This window comes from Anser brachyrhynchus (genome assembly GCF_964034855.1).
Source record: "Anser brachyrhynchus genome assembly, chromosome: 2".
Classification (NCBI taxonomy): Eukaryota; Metazoa; Chordata; class Aves; order Anseriformes; family Anatidae; genus Anser; species Anser brachyrhynchus.
Genome location: NC_137695.1, coordinates 131,682,714 through 131,702,834, shown reverse-complemented (window position 1 = coordinate 131,702,834; position 20,121 = coordinate 131,682,714). Strand labels below are relative to the sequence as shown.

Below are 20,121 nucleotides of genomic sequence, written 5' to 3'. Positions count from 1 at the left end.
GACAGCTCCTGTTGGTCGGCAGAGAGGTGTCAATATGGTTTATGTTTTTGGTGTCAGGCTGTGCTATCAGAATGAATAGCTTCAGACTTCAAAAAATGGTGAAGGTTTTAAGTCCATATGAGTTGTTGTCTGTCTCTTCCCCTAGCTCCTCATTTTCTTTGGCTGTTTAACTGCCCAGTTTAGCTTAATTTCTCGCTAATGCACCTGCATCCTGACCAGCAGGAGGGAAACAGGACAAGGCCTGCCTGTGCTGGCGTGAGTGCCGAGTGTGTCAGCCTTTGCTGACCTGTCCAGCTGCCCATGTGTACAGTGTGTGTCTGTGTGTGCATGCACGTGTGCCTTTTGGGAAGACAAGCTCAGCCTCACCGGGGCATGCAGCTGCAGCAGCCTCACCCTATGGGGTCCTGCGGTCAGCTCACCCACCGTCAGCCGTCTGAGTTACCCTGCCTGTATAGGCCACAGAGAATGATAAGAACTTTTAGGAAAGAGTTTAGCTGACCTGTTTTAAATGTTAAAGATGAATAACAGCTTAGAAGTATCTGCTTTTCATCCCCAACTGATAAGCGATATTTGTTATTGTGTGATGTTTGTTTCAGCTCACTGAGCTGAAGGTTTAGCAGCTCTCACCACTGTCCTGGCTGAGCTTTCTTTGGTGGTATAGCTCCAAGGAGCACCCAGCTCGAGAGCAGTGGCAGGCTGGTGGTGCAATGAAAACCCTCCTACATTTCTCTCTCTGTGCCACAAGACCAACTGTGTTGGCATGACTGAAGATCATCTATTTAAAAGAGCAGCGAAGGTGACCTGCCTCCTCCCACTCAGATGTGAAAGCACGGTCCTGACCCCATACTGGCACGCGTCGTAAGCATGGTGGTGCCAGCTGATTTCTCCCTGAATGCTTGCTGCTGCCTTGCTTCCTGCTCTTTCTATGGATTTGACAGCCTGCCCCCTGCTTGGGCTGAACAGCTGGGCAGCACTGATGGCTGCTTTCCAGTTGGTTTCCTACCCTACCTCAACAGTAGCTTCATGCCTCTGGTAACTTGTACGCATTTGTTGTGCTAGGAAAATGTGTGGGAACCCGGGGGGCTAAAAGGTCCTTCTCGGCTAAATGAAACAATGAGCTGCTGTATTGGTGTAACCCAGTCTGGGCTCCCAGGAGACTCTCACGAATCTAACAAACACTCAAAATGCTGGAAGCAAAACTGACTTTGAATCCTTGTTCCTCATTTGCTTCTAAAAATACTGAAGTTTTTATACTCATAAAATAGTAACAACAAATACCAACAAAAAATAGCAGCAGGATTCTCAAGCCTAATTTATTAAATCAGGAAATTACTCAGTACTCTCCCGAGCAGTCTTCGTTTTTTCTTCCTCTTTTCTTGGTAAGACTGCCGAGAGTACTTTCAGCAGATGGGGAAAGGGTGAAGCTCGGAAAGGATGTTAGAGTTCAACAGCAGCGTGTTGCTTATGTCCCAGAGAAAAGGGGGGATATCACCTCGGGGACTGAGCTGAGCATCCACATTATGATAACACATTATATGGTGGAACATTCAGATCCCAAGCCAGGAGATGGGAATGTGACCAGAGTCACTCCCAGGTGTGGTGTGAGGATGTACGGCAGCCAAGAGGAAGGGAACTCTTTTTTCAGAAGCAGAAAATTCTCCAAGCACCATCTGGATTTGAATAGAAGATACTGTTTAAGGAAATAACGTGTAAACGATGGTATTACCCTTTGTATTTTACATGCCTTTCCACACACATCCTTTTTATAACACACAAACACACACACACGGGTTGATGTACTTCTACTGCTTGCAAACCCATTCATAGGCTGTGATTTTTTTTAATCTTGTAAACTTGTGAGAAGTCTCTCAAGCTGTGAGGAAGAGAGAACATGACTAAAAGAAAAACTGAGGGATAGACATCTAAATGCAATCTGCTTTCCTTAGTCAGCCTAAGCAATCCATTAGCTTAAAATGCAATAATTAGTGTGATTGACTCCTGTGCAATTTATGGGGAAGAGGTGAATCTGAAAGCATAACAAGAGTACAGCACTACACACTTTTAGCCTTTCCTTCTGGTGCTTCTGTAGGACTTTGTGTAGTCTTTGGTCTTAAAAAATCTCAGCCTGACAGCTCCAGGGGGAATGTACCTGTACCTCACTCCCTTTCAGTAAGTCCAGTCCTGATGCATATATATGTGTGTGTGTAGGCATGAGACCTGCCATGACAAAGACTAACAAAATATAGCTATGGAGAGAAAGGCAGTGTACCTAAGAAAATGGTTTTGCCCTAGCTTATGCCAGTGTCACTGCAGCAATGGCCCTAGACTCTATTTCCTGCTGTCTGGCAGCTAAATAGTGGCAGAGAAAAACAAAGAAGCAAAACTAGGTTGCTCCTTTTGTATTCACTAGTTTTAGCTGAGAAAGATTTGGAGCAAACAGAAGCAATTTCCACAGGCTGGAGGAATTTCATACTTGCACAGAGGTCAGGTTGCACACTGCTCTTTGCAAAATTGATTCCTTGAATATTATCAGAAGTGCATTTCCATCGGGTTTTGTGTCCGCTCCACCACCGGCATTACCAAATTCCTATATCTATCTTGGTGAATATCCAAAGTGTAACAATGAGTGGTAGCCGCTAATCACGGCACTTAGGAAGTGGTGCTCATTTTGAAAAGAGCAGACTGTAGATCTGAAAGACATGTCCTCTCCCTACCATCAGCACAGCAACAAGGCACTCTGGCATTTGCTGTACAGTGATCCACTTGAACAGATCTGGTTTTGTGCATTCATGACAAGGCAAACTGTTTTACTTTGCTGTTTTCACAAGCAAAGACTCTCCCAGAAAAATCTACTCGAGTTCATACAGGTGGAAGCTAGAACAGGACAATTTGGTCACTGCAAGTGAGTGGTAGCTGTGGCAGGTGGGTGATAGGAGCCTTGTTTCAAGATGTAGAAGGAAAAAACTGTCATTTTGTAAAGAATTCGTGGCCAGACTATCTTGTACAGGTTTGTGTGTAGTTTAAACATGCATAAAGCTCACTGATTGTCTTTTTCACCTCAGTCAGCATGACAACCCCTCTACCGAGACATTTACCTAAGAAATTTGCTCTTAATCGCATTAAAAAGTTGACATTGATCTCAAAGTGGAGAAGGAAAAGGCTTTCCATGAAAAGGAGAGTATTTTCTCTCTTTTCCACTATTAATCCAAGCAGAAGGGCATGCTCTGAAGTCTGGGTCTGTAAGTACAGAGCCAAAACCACCTCAGACAGCACTGGTCTTCAGCATGATCAATGAGTGTACACAGTTACCTGTAAGGAACAATAGCAGGAAATCCAACCCCCAGGCAATGGAAAGCCTATATATGAAATCCAACACATGTATTATTTATTTCAGTATTAAACATGATACTCAAGATGGATGAATGGTGGAACAGTAACTTTGTGTTATATTTATAACCAGGAAATAAAAGCTATTATTTTAACAACACAATTATTTATTCTATATGGCAATGCAAACACCTATTTATGACCAAAATTAAGCGTTACTGTATAAAAAAAAGGTGAAATACATCACAGTGTTTTTGTTCCATGTATTTCCTTCAGCTGGAAAAAGCAATACTCTCAGGTATCTTAAAAAATACTATCCCACTACTGGGATGGCTTCGTCTGTGTATAAATTTACCTTTCTCTTTTGAGTATATATGATAACACTTCAGGGAAAGCCTGAGCCTTGGTAAGGGGCAGAGAGGAGACAGAGAGAGATTTTATTATAAAGATCAAAAACAAACAAGCAAACAAAAAAAGAAACAGACACTGCTAAAGAAAAGGTCTTTAAATTGTAAAATATTTGTTTGTTTTTTGGACATCAGTAATTCTTCCTCTTCTGAAATATACTGCATCTTTTATTTTTTCCTGTATCTCTTTCAGTTTAGATAAAAATACATTGATTTCTTCATTACTTATAGCAATGTACCTTTTAGAAGCACTTTTTCTTTCATTTTAATCCAAACTGTTGCAATGACTCTCAGGAAAGATCTCCCACCTGTGTTACTTACTGGTCTCTTGACTGTGGGGATCCACTGCTGAAGTATCTCTGGATGCTGCAACCTCAGCATGGGAGAAAGAGGAATACATTACACAAAATTATCAATAGATAGAGATCGTCAAAATGTATTTTGGAGATGGTGATGGCTAAAAGTTAATCATTGTATCAAAAGTTAACGATCTATGACTTTTCTGGCAAGCATTTACTATCATTTGTTGAAGAAATGAAAACAAGACACATGACGCATCAGCTGGTGAGATGAAGTTGTCGCTTGCTATTAACTAATAGCAGGCAATTCTAGTGGTAGCCTGATGAATTTCTTCATAGCTCCACCTCACTCAACTAAAGAATTTTTTCCTCCTCTTTGCACTAAAAAAACAAGTGTATAGACAGTCTTCAGTCATACACAGCTTTTTTTTCTAAAAGCTTGATTTCCCAGTTTGTTTTTGATTATTTTGTTTAGGTTATCACCTTATTGTTTTGCTATGTCTACTGGAATTTTTATAAACTATTTTAAAAGACTTCTGAGACAACATGTTGTTGGAGGAAACTGGAATATTGTTCTTTGCCCGGATGTTTTAACACAGCTAGCTCCCTTTTATGTAGTACAGATCTTGAGACAGAACAGGTTAACTGCAGAAATGATGCCACCACAGAGGAAGGGAGATTTCCTAAAGTGTGTCTCTAACACATGTTGTATGTCACTACGCAGGAATCCTGTCCCTAAGAAATGTTTTACTAGGTTTTGTCATTTCAGTGCTTCCCAAAGATTTGTGTGCTTTTATTGCCATCAGCCTCGTGCACATGGAACCCTGGTATTGTCCTAAAATACCCTACTTCGGACTACCATATATCTATTATTTTATATTTGGTTCTCTAGGAAAGCTTTCAGCAAGTTTGCACTCTCCAGTTGAATGTATGCTTGAAGACTAGGTTGGGTGAAATCAGAAAAAACATTTTGGCAGAAAATGAATCACAGATTATACAATCAATGTCCTAGCTGGTGGACAACAGTGTCCCAGAGGATTGGGCAAAGCAGCTGTGTGTGTAAAATGTTTTTCATCCATACATGAGAGAGGAAAATAGTAAATCAGTGATCTTACAAAGTCATGCTCTTTTCTTGGTATTTTAATTATGTATTAAATGATCATGTGAATGCTTCTTTGCTCAAGATTAAGGTTTATGTTAAAAAGTCACATGCATCCGAAGTCAGGGACCCCTGTTGATCATAATTTTTCTTTTATTTTAAAGCTGTTTTGAGGAAGATGCAGTTAACTGAACATGACTTACACAAACTTTGAAGTCAATAACCTGTGTTACAATAGGTTTTTTTTGAATTTGTTTTGGTGGCTGATTAATGAAACATTCCAGCACTAATTACATGACTCATTACCATGCAGAAATCCCAGCTTAGTTCTGAGGAATGGGAGAATTTTGTAACAATATTTGCTGTCTTGCCATATGCTGTCAATTTTGCACCTTTCCAGTTGCAGTAGAGGCATACAGAAACCTGTCACAGGAAACAGCCTGTTGCAGGAGGAAGGGGTAGCATTTTATTTTTATATCCTTAAAAGTTTGAAACTACACAAGTGGCTTAATATCCATGGTAATATATAGCTTTATTTTCTTCTTCCATGCTTTTTTTTTTTTTAATCAGTGAATGGATGTCAAGGGCAGGAGGCCACTGAAACTTCATCTAAAAAAGAACTGTGTGGTGGATGAGCATGAAGAAATGTTTAAGTTGGCAAATAATTTGAAGAAAAAAAGCCAAAAGGCTGAATTTTAATGTAATCTTCGTCATACATCTCTAACCTTCAATGACAACCTGGAAGGTTGTTTTCAGCTTAAAAACTGCTTTCTGAGTCATCACTCTCACTGATGGTGTGACACTACTGTTCTGAGTCATCTGCGTGACAGCCTGACTTACTCAGGGTGGATACAGTGCAGCAAAGTGGGACAAATTTCCCCATGTATTTTTCTCCAAGCATGTCATTCTTGGCCTATTATTACGATGTCTATGCCTAATGCCTAATGACCCGTTTAATCCCTACAGCCATCCCTGAAAAGACATAACAGGTAATGTAAAGTCTGGCACTGGAGTAAGTGACACAGGGAGCAGAAAATCACCCTCAGCTCGCTCTGCTTCTGCACAGACCTGCCAATAGCACCTGATGCGAACACGATCTGGGCTGAATCCCAGCTTGCAAACTAGAAGTGCTAAACCTACAGCTTGTTTTCTTTAGCTTGAATCATCTAAGTTTTATTAAGAGAAGAATATTTAAGTTATACGAACTGTGTTCTAAAATGCAAAAAGAATGGTATTGTCTGCAGTCAAGCCCTCAGAAGTTAAGAAGTGCTCTTGCAGGAATAGTTCTTCCACTTTCTACATACAGACTATGGTGACCAGACTATGGTACAACTCTTGGTGACCATATTGTTGGCTTTTTTTCTGGTTGGGTTGCCTGCACCGTTTTTAATCAGTATCTACAAGAGCAATGGCACAGACATCTCATTGTCCTCAGTGTGCACCTGGCAGCAGATAGGTCGCTACCTTTAGTGTGAATTTGAAAGGAGGGCACAATACAGACAGTGATTTTCACAAATTGCAAGAAGAAAGTAACGTGGGACACAGAGACCTTCCAACTGTGATAACATGCTGTGATCTGCTGGTTAAAACTGCAACCACAGGAGGAGAGCTATGTGCACAGACTCAGCCCAGCCACTGCAGGTATTTCTGTGGCTGAAGCTGGAACGGGTGCCCTGTAGCCAGGTCTCTCCAGACTGACCTTGAAAACCCATTTTCTTGGCCTGCCTGTGTCAGGCCATAAGACCATGGTCAGAGAAAACTGCAACGAGCTTCCCAGAAACAGTGACACAGAAATATGAAGCAGTGGGAGAGAGGCAGTTAGAGCACCTGCTTTCCTGACTTACAGGTAGGAGATACCTTTAATGCTTCATCCCTACCATCTCAGCCATTCATTTTCAGTTCTGTTTAAACCTGAGTTAATATTTTTTTGTTGTTGTTTATGGACAGCAATTCATCTCTATCTTGGATACAAGTTTATGGTCTTCCACAAAGACTATAACCAGAATAAGTAAAAATGGCTCTCCCCGTCTGACACTGACGGCACCGTGCTTGCACAGACTGGTGTTGTTGCTTCTGAGTTGCACAGCAAGAACTACTGCTATCATCAAAGCTGCCATGTCTTTGTTAACTCACATAATTACATTCGTCTGCTGAAGTCCAGGTGATATGTCAGTTTGAAACATGTGCTTCTCATCTCCCATCCTATCCTCCCCTGGAGCGCTGTGGAATAATTTCTCCCTCTGGCAAAGAGGGAGCCCCTGGTTTCTGCACTGCTCTGTGAGCCACCTGGGAGTGCTCCACATGGAGGTGCCTCACCTTGCACCATTACCTTGTCCTTTACTGGCCCTGTGTTAGTCCTGTTAAGTCCTGTGTTAGGTTGTTGGAGCATCCCTGGGGACCAGCACCATCCACGGTGACTTCCCCAGCCCCACAGTGACAATTGCTACAGAACAACACCACTGGGGAAAGGCAAGAAAGCCTGAAACAAAGACACCAGGGTTTTAACAAACCCACTTTCCTTTTCCAAACTATATTTTGTAGAGGGTGGGGCATAAGCAACATCTCTGGAAAGCGAAGGAAGCCAGTGGGCCTGCTGCCTGCTCTCTCAGGACCGTTCTCCGGTTGGACGTTGAGGCTGGACATCCGCATAGAAACTCTCGGTAAGTGGGGCCGGAGCCGAAAGCCATTTCCTGAGCAGAGTGCCTCGCAGGGCAGGACCCTGCTCCTCCCGCCCGCTCCTTCTGTGGGGACCGGGGCCTGGCCCCATGACCCCGGCACCGTGCCCTGGTGAAGCTGCCGCCAGCATCAAGCACGGGCTTCCTGCCCCCAGCCCCTCCTGGGCCTCTTCTGCTTGCTGCTCTCCATCATAGTGCTGTGTGGTTAACGAGAACCTGGTCAGACAGTGTGAAAATGCAGCAGAACATGACAGAAATTGCCTATAAATAGATGAGAGCAAACAGCCTGTTGGAAACCCATTGAAGTCAGTGGGAAGACTCCTGCTGTCCTCAGTGGGCTTTGGATCAGGCCCAAAGACTGTGTGGCTTTAGATAAGGAGCGGTTTGTGTCAGAATTGTTATACCTAACCTGAGCAGTAGCCAGGATTGATTACACATTTATTTTTTTTTTTTATTGAATTAGCCCAAATTATCTTTCTAGATAGCTAGGATACAATATCATATCTTACAGTTTTAAGCCCTGAAATAGTGAAACCTGGAACATGCAATTAACATCCTGGACTTTGTGCCCTCATTGCCTTGTTTGCTGGAGTACAGGAAGGGTTTAAAATGCTCTTGCCTCTATGAAAACAAAGGCTTTCACTGATATGATGTTAATTAAAATACATAGCTTATCACTGTCGTATAAACTCATGATAGCTGCCATATTTTCCCATTCAGTGACTGGGTGCTCATATTGGTTTGACTACCTGAAAGATGACATGACTAAATTGTTTTTGAGGACAAAAATGGATGCAGGGGAAGGAAGGAAGAAGAAAACATTAAATAAGAAAACATTTTAAACAGTGTCCGCCGTTTCATTAACAGTCAGTAAAAATGTTATAAAATTTCCTATTGAGAATGTTTTTAATGCTTTTGCATCAGTTTGGTCTGTTTGTAAGGTTACCTCTATTTTTACTGACTCTGATGATACCAGGAATGGAGCAGAGCATCAGCGACAGGGTACAAACTGGGAAGCTCTATAACTGACAAAGGAGGGAACCAGTTTTCTGGGCTACCAATACCCACTGAGCTAGGAATGCAGTCGGTGGTGTAATATTCTTTGGGCAGCTTCCAAACAATGCTGTGTTGTGGGAAGGAAGTTATAATGCAGTTGTGTCTCTGTCTTACACTGGCTGCTAGGTCAAACAAAGCCCAGAGTGATTTGGAATTCACTTGCTGAGCCACTGCCTACTGCAGCTAGTTTGTGAAGCAGGCTATTGTGGGTGAAAAGGGGAAACAAAAAGCATTTGATCTTTGCAGCCCTCATGAGACAGCTTTGAATTTGTCGCTTTTTTTTATTTATTTATTTTTTTTAATTATTATTATTTCCAGGCAGCAAAAGAACAGATTAGTATCTGATTATGGATCAACATTTTCACAAATGCTGAACAGCAAATGCTCCCTGGCATCACTTATTAGGGATGCAAAAAGAAATTATTCAAATCATTTAGAAATTGCTTGACAGCGCTTTTGAGATAAAGATGCATTAAAATAAATCTGTGTCTAAGCATTGCTTACCTAGAGATAGGAACATGAGGACTGCTGTACTGGATCATATTGAAAGTGTCTTTAGGATCTGGTCTCCATCAGTGGCCATCTATGGATGTGGATAAAAGGCCACAAGCGCAAGCAGGGAATGTGCCAAGTGGTCCTTTCCTTCATACATCCTCCCAGCCTCCAGATACCCACAGCTGAAGCACTGCTGCAGCTGGAGCTTGCATTTACATCCATGTCCCTCCCCAAACTCAACTAAGTGCTTTGAGAACAGATTTATACCACTGGCCTCCCCAGTATTCTGGGATTTGTTTCTACCAGCCAACAGATTTTAGTGACCATAAGAAAATCATGTCCTTTTGTTGCTTTTTCAGTCATTGCCTGTCAGCTTCCTGATGGTCATGAATTCCAAAAAAAGTGATGGGACAAAAACAACCATTCTCCATTCATCTTCTTCAGACTCCAAGACCAGGCTGGATGGGGCTTTGACCAACCTTGTATAGTGGGAGGTGTCCCTGCCCATGGCAGGGGGATTGGAACTAGATGGGCTTTAAGGTCCCTTCCAACCAAAATCTTTCTGTGATTCCGATTCTACGATTCTATGATTCTATTATTACAGATGACTTTATAAGTCTGTATCATATCTGATTTTAGTTTTTTGTTTGTTTGTTTAGTTGTTTTGTTTTGTTTTGTGAGCTAAAGATGGACAGTAGCTTGAAAGACCAAACGATTACTCGATTATTATGCCTCATTTTACCCATCTGTAAAACGGGAGTTCTGATGTTAGGCTTATTTTTGACATTTTATCCTCCCCTCCACCCTAATGTCTGGGAAAGCTCACCTAACAGAGCAGCTCTTCCTGATATTTTAGTAAACTTCTTGATATTGCAAAGTTAATGGAGACTACAGGATTCTCAGTTGCACAGAACACAGCAGTGCTGTACAGCAAGTGCTACTCTTGACACTGTTTTCATGCAACAAGCTTGATACATATGGTTAGGAAGAAATAAAAAAACTGTACTGAACAAAAAACTCACCTTTTGTTGTTCACTAAAATAGTGGGAAGAACTGCACGTTGATAGCTCTTTTACTTTTTTCAACTTATGTAGGCAAAGCAGAAAGCACAACAGGACAGAAGTGCCCATGGTAGATGTAAACACACCAGCCATGTACAGAGAAGGAATTTGAACAGCCTCTGCTGGGCTTAGTGATCTAATCACTGAGAATGTGGTCCTGTCTTCTTGGATCGCAGACAAAATCCTTGTTACATTCCCAGGACGGTATATGAGTCTTAATGGGAAAACCGTCTCTACAAAAGGGAGGGGGGTAGCTTTTTGAACGTCACGTTTCAAATTCCCTGTGGACCACAGCAAAACCTTTTGCATTTCTGAAATTCTACTTCCATTGACGCACCTCCTCTAGCATGCTTCTGCACTGCTGAGCCAGGATGGCTAAAAGAATCTTGCTCCCCTCCTCTCCCTCTCCAGAACAAGATGACGTGAAATAAAACCAGGAAATTTTGCATTTGCTTTTTAATGAATAAGGCACAAGCATCTTAGGAAAAGATTTGAAAAGGTATCTTGCTGTCATCTTTCAGTGAACTTCTATCTAATAAAACTTGTTTTATCACTTTAAACTCACAAAAATGCACTGAACAGCCCTGCCCATTAAATTCAGTGAAATATGAGCTGGCTGTAATTATTAGAAAATGACATGATTACCTTTTCAGGGCTGAAGCACAACCAGCAACAAAGGAAATCCCTGCCCAAAGCAGTTGGGAGGTACCTGGCTTGGGCAAGTAGTAGCCTTCTGCCAAGTGAATACGGGGTCATCCAGCCTGCTCTTGTCTTCCTCTGCTATGACAGCAGTGGGCATGTTGAGATCTGAAACCAGCCATTATAGTGTTTCTGCTTTAATTCCCTTGATAAGCCTGTGACCTCCTCTACCTAATTTATTTATTCTCAGATTGATATTTCTGGCATGCCTCTTGAATTGCTTTGTTCAGGTTTTAAATGCAAGTGCCTATGCTCTTGCTTTCAAAAAAATTGCTTGACAGCAAAAAATAATTGTTTTGCAGAAGTGCGGAAGTTTTCCCACCAGACATATTGCTATGCCCTTAGCATCTCCCAAAGAAGCCACTGGAAGAAAACCACCTGTAGTGTAGAGTTCAGAAGACCCTTTGGGAGCATTCAGACCCTCCCAATTACTCTGGAACCACATATGAGAAAAGGTTGTCTACTGGTCTAACAAAACAGGGCAATGTCTTTACTCCTAGCACATAAATCAAACCAGTCTGACATACATTACGGTCATTAAAAACAATATTTTTATTTACTCATCGTAGCAGTTTAATGCTTAATTGCTTAGCTGGCTTTTTAAACAGTCATGACTGTTAGTGGTCTGGATGTAATTTCTTTTGCAATAAACGCTGCTCTAGATATCAGTCCACTAATTGCTCATTTACGTATGCACCCCTATTTCCCCAAACTAGGAGACTGCCTGCAATCTGTTCCTGGCCCATGCTACCCCTGTGAACCATGACGTGAAAAGTGCCTGGGACACCAACCATGACTGCTGGACAACAGAGACTATCCAAGAGGACTTGGTCTGCTGCTGGTTCATTTACAAGCACAGATATTAGCTAATACATAGATGCAGATTGTCAAGAAGGTGGGATTTCAGCCCACACCACTTCTGTAAAAAACATAGGCTCTTTTTTCTCTCTTTTTTTTTTTTTCGTTGTCAGCGAAAACAAAGAGCTGTGTGTTGGGTGTTGCAAGCAGCACCACACTGCTGCACACCTCCGTCCTGCTTGCTTGCAGCCACAGGCACATCCCTGCACTCCCAAAAGTAACACCTGCCAGGAGCAGGCAAAGCCTGCAGGATTATCAGCTGGTCAGCTGGAGTGAAACATTTGCTGAGGTGCACACACCGTGCTCCCTGGCACGCCAAGGCGCTGCGGACCTGCTGCTCCTTCAGCAGCTCTGCTTTGAAGTTTCCTCCTGGCCACCGCACTTGGGAATTTAACTCTGAAGGAGATAGGGATTATAATCACCTGGATGTGAATCCCTGATTACTTCGAAGGATTCAATTAAATACGCCGCACAATAAAAATGCATGCATAAGAGGTTATTTGGGTTTGGCACCATGCATGGGACTAGAGGCCAATTACGTCTTTATTGCTAACAACATCTGATTATAACGCTGTCTTCATTTCACGATGGCTATTTCGCAAGCTTTCTTTGTATTAGCTAACACAGGGGTGTCTACACCACAAAATGGAGTTTGATGCAGAAACCTTCAAAGCACTGCTGACCAAAAACTGAATTTGTGCAAAGGTTTTCAAAAGGCAGATTCTAATTCAAAGGACACCGATGTGCAGACAGAGCTGTGGTGTTGGTTTTTTTTTTATTGTTGTTGCTGATGTTTTGTGTTTTGTTTTTTTTTTTTTTTTTTTATGCCCACTGATGTTAACAGGCATCAGTTAACACTGATGTTAACAGTCCAATAATCAAAGAAACTTCTGGGTCAGGATGAAGGCTGTGACACTGTGCCTAAGGAGAGTACTGTGCCCTAGTCTTGCAGTCAGACGAACACACTGATTTCTGAACTTTCACAGGGAATAACATTTGGATCTTAGGTCAGCTGGTGTTGACTGGGTTCTGGGTGAGTATGACGTGAAATAATTCAAAAGGTTTTGTAAATGAGGCAGGAGAACAGATGCTCTCCAAATACTCGCACAGGGTCAGGTAGACATGAAAAAGAGGGGAATATTCTTTCAAGGCAAGTCTTTTCTGCACAGTCACATCAGATAAATTTAATTTTCCTGTATCATGGAAATCAATTTACAGGTTCCATTCACACATAATAAAATATCCTTGAAGGGTTTTCTTTGATCTCATTACAAGTAATCTAACTGTACAGAAAGCAATAAGTATGGCAGTGCATGCTTGACAGTCAAATCCCACCGGGCACAGATTTGCTTCATACCTGGGCTTTTGGCTTCTCACTGCTAATGGGAAGACTGCTAGCATTTGCCAAATGAGACTTGAACTTAAATTCCTATTGAAACTGAGTAAGAATATGGCATACAGTTAGAGCAAGGCGATGTCTTGTGATCCATAAAAAGGTAGCAGACATCTGTGTTCATTTATATATTTCTGAAATATTTAATATCGAAAGAGTGAAGACTGCTTTCAAGCTGGTATTGCAGCAAAAGGATGATAAATTAGGAACTCATCTGAAGTGTGTCACCTGTGATTTTGCGTTACTGCTGTTTTTATTGCTTTTCAGCTGGCATCTGCTAGATGAGATTGTAATACCTGCCATTTGGCTAATACATTTTAAGAAGATCTAAAAAATATAATTTAATTTTTCATTTCAAAATGATTCATCTTTTGATAACAGCATTTGTTTCAAGACACAAAATGTCTGTGATTTCTTGATGCAAGCAAGAAATGGTCAAGCTTTCCAGACAGTGCCAATCAACTTAATTACACTGAATTCATTTAATCAAGCCCCCGGTATTTACTGGAGCTTTCAGATCATCTACAGGAAGTCAGGCTGCATAGATACTGCAACAAAAGTTTAAACGTTTGTTCGAGGGAACCCATTATTTGGAAACAGCAACTTTCTGAGAATGTTTTCCCAGTTTTTGTAGAACTACATAGGTTGAACTTCTTAATTATGCACAAAGTAGACTCTGATTTTTTTTTTTTAAATATGTGTGGTACAGACTCTTCTGAGCAGCACTACTGCTGCAACACAGAAGCTGAAGGGGGGTGAGGCCATATAATGAGAATGTTTGGAAAATATTTCAAACATTTCTATTAGCGTTTTATTTGTGATTCGTATATTAAATGGGCATAGCCTTACACAAATATTGTGAATGCTCCCCAGAGACCACTTTATTCCTGGATTCTTTTAATCTATTGTATTCTTAATCTTCAAGCAGTGTAAAGATCATGAGGAATGTACTTTACTTTCATGTGCTTATAATTTGCTCCATGTGAATACAAACACTGTAGTTACATGGGTATTTCACAGTGCAAAATATTCTTTGTAGAGCAGTGAATAAGAGCCAGAAGGCTGACAATGAAAAATATAGTTAAGGTAGCTGAACCTACATATTATAAATGGATATGCTATGGAAAATCTTGGCCAGGTTTACATGTACCTTCTAAACAGAGAAGATTGTCATAAATATTTAAATTAGTGGGACTGGGAAAAGCAAAAAGCTTTAACTTTTTCATTTATAATGACCAGCTCCATTTTGCAATACAACGCCCAGTGCAACAAGAGAAAACTCATGAAAAAAAAAAAAAGGCCAAAAAGGTCTCTGAAAATTACTTAGAGTTGTGTGCCCAAACTCTTAGCTTTCTTAAACAATGTGTCATGAAAGACTAGTTTTAACTGCACTAAAGTTGCTGTTAGTGGGAGCTAGGCACCTAAATCACCTTGGGTAGCGAGTTGCAGGAGCCTACGATTTGTGCCTTAAGAGTTGACCAGCATCTGCTGTATGGGAAATATTTTCTCACAAACCTCACCCAGGAGATAAATTTATGTGTGCAACAGATACAGAAATGTGTGGGTTTTTGGGGAAAAGCCAGGTCAAAGTCTGCACTGTTCTACGAGTATAAGTTGGATCTTTGCAACTGTCCTTTGGTCCAAAGAGAGTTCATTGCACATTTTGGAAACTGAGCATGAGAATGCCTCTCCTTGTCTATCCTGAAAAAGTATTGAAGTCTTGTCTCAATGGTAAATGATAAATTGTATTTATTTGTCTTAATTTTATTTAGGAGCTTTTTAAAAAAATCATATTTATTGAATTTGCCGACTATTTAGTTGGCTTTGAAATTAACCAGATTCATAGTTTTAAAGATGTTAAGGAATTTCTTTCTAAATCAGAAATCTTAACTTTTACTACATTAATTTTCCAACACACATTTCTGTTTTTAATCTGCTTAGTGGTGTTCCAATTCAGCCCTTCTGCAAATGCAATATGCTACTACAAAGTTATTGAGCTCCTGCTAGCAAGTTCCTTCCTGATCAGTATTGCTGCTGAGTTTACTTTCACTGAGTAAACTTATAACATGATAACTCAAAATAGTTAACCACAAGAAACACAAATTCTGCATTTAGAAGTCCTTTTTAGAGTTTAGCCGTTGATCCAGACTAACATCACTGACCTCTGTTCTTTTGAGTACTGGAAAGACTGCTTCAGAATCTGTAGAAGAGTAAGCAAAGATTTCCTTATATATGGCACATTTTTGCATAGGCTGAATAGCAGCTTATCTCAGGAGTACCTTTAAAAGCACAACAAGGCATCAAGAACACCAGATGCGAGCTGGGGCAGAGACACAACTCTCCAGCAACAGCTAAATGAGCAGGCAGGCTCTTTTAACCTAGCTCTCATTAGTTTTAAATCCATCTTCTAATTGGTGACATCTGCGTCTGCTACAACATGGCAGCAGCAAAATCAAGCAAAGCAAAAGGAGGCGAATATGAGGAGTATAGGGAAAAGGAAATCAGAGATTGTATCTGTTGATTTTTCTCTAAATATGGCAATTCTTATACAATAGACCATCAAATGTAATTTCCTATGTCTTAGAGGACAAGCCGTACATTTTTTAAAATAGTTCAAAAGGTTTACAGACTTGAGTTCAGGGCGTGGAACTGGGAGGAGGGGGCCAGAGGTGCTGTAGAGGAGAAGAATGGAGTACCGGACAACCCCCTCCCAACCTGCAACAAAAATCCCTCTGTCCAAGAGATTTCTGCCTGTTAGTATGAGATGGGCTGTTAACTTGGCAGGACTGGGCCCATTGCAGATTGATGACGAAGACGTCTTTATATAGCAGAAGTGAAAGAGACCTGCAATTTTGTACAGTGACAGTAGAGAGATGACTTGCCAGCTCCACGTTTGGGAGACAGCATTTGACATCAGAGCTGCGGCACTCTCCTCGTGATATTCGGCATCATGTGCTGCGCGTAGGAGGAGCCAGCAATATCACAATAGTGCTCTGCCCTTTGTTGTTCTTTTTCTTCTCTGCTTGAAACTCCAGATGAGCCTCAGTCTGCCCCTCTGTAACCTTGCCTGTGTCTCACAGAGCAGTGCTTGAAGCTCACCTTCCCACTGAGGGCCACAGCCTTGACCCTTTATCGACCAGGAGTGAATATAGCTGGTGATGGCTCGTTTCTTCTGTTGTCTTGCTTCCAAACACTTTTACTGAGTGAATTCAGAAAGCACCAAGAAACAATCCGTTCAGCGCTTGATATTCTGCCAGAGTCTGCCTCTCGGTTGCAAAACCTTTAAGAAACCACTGGGCAGTTTTTGGACTCTGCTAGGTCAAAGAAGAAACACAAAGGATTTCCAAAGTACTAAAACAACCTTTCTCCCAGTACTTGAAAGGTTGTTCTTTTTTCCTCATCTGGTAATACTTGCAGAGTATGTAGTAATAGACTTGAACTGGCTATTCTTGCCTAATGTCACTAGGACATTACAGTACTGAGAAAATCAATGCAATTTAATAGAAAATAGTGTCAGCTAATAAGCAAAGGGCTGTCAGTGACAGGCATACTGATTCCTTCAAAAAAGCAGTCTTGAGTGAGTTCACTGTTCCATACATCCCCATGCTCAGCTTTGGAAATGCATTTGTCTCAAACAACTTTTCCGGGTGAACCAAAGATCCATCAAAGAGGAGCAATCTAAAAGGTAGAGGCTTTTTTTATGGAGACATACTCACAGTCCTTGCCAGCACATGAGTGATCGAAACTGACAATTTGAAAGATACACAGCTGTGATATTTTCCTCCCAAATGTCAGGCTCAAACAGGCTTGTCCATCAGTAAAAGGGATGGAGTTAAGACAAACAAACAAAATCACATATATCTTTATAAGTGGAACCAGTGATTTCAGCTGAACTGAAAAAAGGATTCTGAGCCTGAAATGTTGCCCAAGCTTTCTGGCAGTATCAGCTAGTTTAATAAAGACTTAATAAATCTTTTCCTGCAAACTCCACTTCCTTACATCCATATAGCATGATAGCTATGGAAACACTCCTCCCATTCAGCAGACATTTCCTTCTGAAATAACAGAAAGTTTTGGACAAGGAGCAGCAGGGACAGAAAACCTTCCATATTTATTATGGTAGCTAAAAAAATAGCTTGTAAATTTAAGACAAATTACAAGCTGTCTGGAAAGACAGGAAGCTGATAAACAGAAGATGATCAGGTATTCTTTTAAGTTTTAATAAGCTATTTTTCTCTGTTTATAGGAAGGTGGGATTGAGGAAATGACTAAGAAGAAAAACAAACCACAAGTTCTGAGAGTCTTTTAGATATTTGTCTGTATTTCCAGATGCCCTCAGGACAAGAAGTCACCTGTATTTGAACAGGCAATGTCTCTGTCCTCAACAACCCTGTGCTGATTTGCACAAGGTAGAAACTTGGCCTTCTACTACCTGATGTAAAGGGAAAGGAAACAAAGAGTGAGCTTTCCCTACCAGCAGGTTCCTCTGACTTACTGTGACTTCAAAGTTGCAGCAAGCACTTTGAAGGTGGCTGGGAGGGTTTCTCAGGGAGGAGGAAGTTATGAGTAACACCGATGCACAGCTAGATTAGTGTATTTGAATTTAACAGCAATGGTGCCACATACCTGCAGGTAAGGAGAAATGTGTATCAAAGCACGAACACTGGCATGCAGAGAAAGTTCAATTTACTCACAAGGTCTTCCACCACAGACACGTACATCACCTGCAGTTTTTCTGGAGTGGCTTCATAGCACTCACCAGTCTAAATGAAGGAACAAAGCAAAGCAAAGGTTGTGCTGTACATTTTATGCAAGATATAATCTTGAGTCAGAGTGACGGTGGTGTCACCATTTATTCTGGGAATGGCCTCTTTTGAGATTCACAGAAATAACTTTCACTCTCAGCTTGCACAGTGATGTTATAGACAACTGGGAAGAGTAATGAGCACATGCTTAAACCTGTCCTGTGAGACTTTCCATGATCTGTCCTTAAAAATCTGTAAGGAGAAGGCGTCCACACCTCTAAGTCACTGTCTTGGTGAGAATAATCAGGATCATGCAATTAGCATGAGAAATGATTTGGCAGAAACATTCCAGAACTATAACCTCACACTGAAATGTGGAACAAGAGAAATTTATTGTTGGAGACAACTCAGTTATATTTGACAGGTGATAGGCCTTGGAAAAGAGTCATGAAAAAGAAGAGAAAGATAATGAAGCAAATTGATCTTAAAAGGGATGCACTCTTAAAAGATAAAAAATATATTTTTTCACAATGCAGTCTTTCAAATTATTTTTAAATAAATATTTTTGAGATATTGATTGGAAGCAACTGACAGTATCAACAGATGATCACGTCATCAATGCAATACAATTCCATTCTGTGATTCTGTTGGTGATGGGACAAGGGGTAATAGTCTTAAACTAAAAGAGAGTAGGTTTAGATTAGATTTAAGAAGGAAATTCTTTACTCTGAGGGTGGTGAGGCACTGGCACATGTTGCCAAGAGAAGATGTAGGTGCCCAAATCCCTGGAAGTGTTCAAGGACAGGTTGGATGGGGCTTTGGGCAACCTGCTCTAGTGGGAGGTGTCCCTGCCGATGGCAGGGGGTTGGAACTAGGTGATCTTTAAGGTCCCTTCCAACCCAAGGCATTCTGTCATTCTGAGACAGTTACATTTCACGGACACTGAGCGATTCCTGGAAGAAAGTAAAATGTTATTGTAAGAGAATTTCTGCAGCTCAGGTTCTGGACTGTATTGAATTCCAGTTCACTGAATAAATGATTAGCCATTACAGGACAAATATATACCTGGGTTTTAGAGCAGCAGTCTGGATAGGAACAGAGACCGCAAGCAGGCCTAGGGTATGCTGTAGGATCCTCTTTTAAGAAGGAAGCTAAATAAAGGCCCAGAAGACATCGGGCTGAGATACGTAAAAGTCCTATACCAAGACTTAACAAAGGGTGGTCATGAGGCCTGTGCAGAGCCCATCTCCTCTGTGAGAAACTATGAATCACAAGAGCAAGGAAGAAAATTTCAGACCTGGTAAAACTGTCCTAGAGACAGGACAACGTAGAAAACAGCTCAGAGGAACAGAGAGGAGCTTTATGGAGCTCATTTTATCTGCTTAGTTCAGGTCCTCCAGACCCACAGGGAAACCAACAGTCATGTTCTCCAAAAGGGCATGAAAGAAGGAGAAAACTCGTGGCTGGAGCATGAGTAGTAAACCAGGACAGGAGGCCAGGAGTGGAAGAACCAGTGAATAGCCGAGGTAAGCTCAATGGACAGTTGCCTGTGGCAGATTTTTATCTTGATAACAGTGGGAGAACTGAGTGTAACATGCCTGAAGCACTGACTCACAGGCGTCACCACTGAAAAGTAAGAGCAATGGTCAGCAGGAATATCACAAAAGATACAGCCTGCTATGATATGCCCATCAGGCAGCATGCAGGCAAATTCTTCTAGCTGAGAGCACTTGCAGAAGCATCTGAAAAAATCCCCGGCTGAGGAAAATATCAGGGCCCTCACTTACTATTGAAATCTTCCATGAACCTTTTCTGTGCAAGAAAAAAAATATATATCTGTACATTAAATATAGAAGTCAAAAGACGTCTTCTGATGTATTGTGCAAGATCAACAGAACCTAAAAATCAGCTTGTCTGTCTTTACCTATGAAATTAATAGTTTCATATTTTAATTTATTATGAAGACAAAGAGTGATATATTCTGGCCACCACGGTATATTATATCGC

General features: G+C 41.2%; 1 long non-coding RNA gene across 1 annotated transcript; it reads right to left on the bottom strand.

The window, feature by feature from the left end:
- Positions 1-1,029: 1,029 nt before the first annotated feature.
- LOC308189221 lies at positions 1,030-19,089 on the bottom strand. Its single transcript, XR_013946155.1, has 4 exons — positions 17,996-19,089; positions 9,368-9,446; positions 3,974-4,107; positions 1,030-1,670 (listed from the first exon to the last, which is right to left on the bottom strand). It is a non-coding gene; the product is annotated as an uncharacterized lncRNA (long non-coding RNA).
- Positions 19,090-20,121: the final 1,032 nt, after the last annotated feature.